The sequence below is a fragment of the Bos grunniens genome, chromosome 16, assembly GCF_055505025.1.
Source record: "Bos grunniens cultivar Pamir isolate PY7600 chromosome 16, Bosgru_T2T1.0, whole genome shotgun sequence".
NCBI classification, from domain to species: Eukaryota; Metazoa; Chordata; class Mammalia; order Artiodactyla; family Bovidae; genus Bos; species Bos grunniens.
Window position 1 is genome coordinate 81,809,578 of NC_141180.1, and position 2,354 is coordinate 81,811,931.

A 2,354-nucleotide genomic window follows, 5' to 3' on the forward strand; every position below is an offset into this window, starting at 1 on the left:
CATGGGATTTTCCAGGCAAGAGTACTGGAGTGGGGTGCCATCGCCTTCTCTGGAATCAGGCCTACAAGGCTTCTATTTTGGATCTGAAAAAAACATATATAATGTGTGTAAACTTAAGGAAAATTAAAATATCCAAAAACAGCAAAGGAATATATTATCAAGCAGATTTGAAGAGCCAAATAAAATTTTTTTAAATTAAGTAAAACAACTGAACTAAAAAATTCAGTGGAACAAACATTCTGAAAAATAGCCTGGAATTATCTAGTAAAATTAAAGATATACATAATCTGTGACCCAACAATTCCACTCCTAGTACATAGCCTTGAGAAATTCATGCACATGTGTTTCAATACGCATTGTTGAAAATAGTGCCTCCATAAAAAGGGAAAAAGACTAATCCAGATATCCATCAAAAACAGAATAAAAGGTGTAATATTTTCATGAACTGTACTGCCTCAAAGCATGGAAAGTAAGTGACCCACAGGTACAAACATGGATTAATTTTCAAATATTATGTTGAATAAAAGATGTAAGACCCAAATATAGAGTATTACATTAAAACAGACAAACAAAAATGGATATAGGTGGTAAAACTGTAAAGAAAAGCAAAGAAATTGTTAGACTAAAGCCAGAGTGATGATCATCTCTGGTGGAGGAAGTGGTGGTTGAGGATCAGGAACAGAGACAGAAATTCTGGACTTCAGTAAAGTTCCATTTCTAGGGTGATTACTTAGTATTTGTTTCATAATTAATTGTTAAGCTGTGAAAGTGAAAATGTTGGTCCCTTGGTCGGGTCTGACTCTGTGGCCCCATGAACTGTAGCCCTTCAGCCTCCTCTGTCTATGGAATTCTCCAGGAAAGAACACTGGAGTGGGTTCTCATTTCCTTCTCCATTTATATTTTGCACTTTTCTGAATTGTGTTACATTTTCTCAATTTAAAAAAAAAGTTTGAAAAAGACGTTTGAAAAATGAAATGGACAGGTTAAACACCAGCTTAGGAAAAGCTGAAGTGAGATTTACGATATTGGAAGACAGATCTAAAGAAGCTCTTCAGAACACAGTTCAGAGAGACAAAGAGATAAAAAGTAGGAGAGAAAGATTGAACTGGAATTCTAAAGACATGACACAAAGAAGGGCAGTATTTGAAGAGCTAAAAGCTGAAAGTTTCTCAGAACTAAAGAACAAACAACTGACAAAATCGGGAAGCCCAGATAATCACAAGCAGTTTAAATAAAAAGTATATACACCTATAACATATATTAAAATTTCATAATGTGTAGATTTAAAAAAATGGCTCCATGTAGCTCTTGGTACTTGACCCAACTGCTGTCAAAATGTCTCTTGTTTCTGAATTTCTGTGCAAGCCCAGCATGAAGGGTAATCACACTACACCTTTAAGTACAGACAGGTCAGTCAAAGCATAGAACAACTCTGATGCTGAGTAGAATGCTTTGAACATTGAAACAGCCATCAAGACCAAAGGTATGGATGCGGTTACCATCATCCACATTTTGACCAAATGCGGCAATGAAAAGAGACAGGATATTGCCTACCATAGAAGGACCAAAAAGAAACTTGCATCAGCACTGAAGTCAGCCTTGTCCAGCCACCTAAAGATGGTGATTTGAGAACTATTGAAAACACTTGCTCAGTATTATGCTTCTGATTTGAAAGCCTCCGTGAAGGGGCTGGGGTGCAATGAGGATTCCCTGAGATTATTTGCTCAAGGACCAACCAGGAGCTACAGAAAATTAGCAGAGTCTACAAGGGAATGTACAAAATTGATCTGGAGAAGGACATTATTTCTGAAACATCGGTGACTTCTGCAAGTAGTCAGTTGCCCCTGTAAAGGGTAGAAGAGGAGAGGATGAGGCTCTGTCATTATGTACTAACTGACCAAGATACCTGCAGTCTCTATGGTACTAAAGAGAAGAGGAGAGAACTGATGTTCTTAATGGATAAACATCGTGACCAAGCGGAGTGTGTGTCACCTCCAGAAAGTACTTGAAAGGTACAAGAGTTATGTCCCTTAGAGATTTATAAACATAACGGCACCCCACTCCAGTACTCTTGCCTGGAAAATCCCATGGACGGAGGAGCCTGCTAGGCTGCAGTCCATGGGGCCGCTAAGAGTCGGACACGACTGAGCAACTTCACTTTCACTTTTCACTTTCATGCTTTGGAGAAGGAAATGGCAACCCACTCCAGTGTTCTTGCCTGGAGAATCCCAGGGATGGGGGAGCCTGGTGGGCTGCCGTCTCTGGGGTCGCACAGAGTCAGACACGACTGAAGCAACTTAGCAGCAGCAGCAGAGAGCATAAAGAAAGCTGTGGTACATATACACAATGGAGTA

General features: G+C 39.4%; 1 pseudogene; it reads left to right on the plus strand.

Moving 5' to 3' along the window:
• Positions 1–1,335: 1,335 nt before the first annotated feature.
• Positions 1,336–2,034, plus strand: LOC147357169 (annexin A2 pseudogene; annotated as a pseudogene).
• The last annotated feature ends 320 nt before the right edge of the window (positions 2,035–2,354 follow it).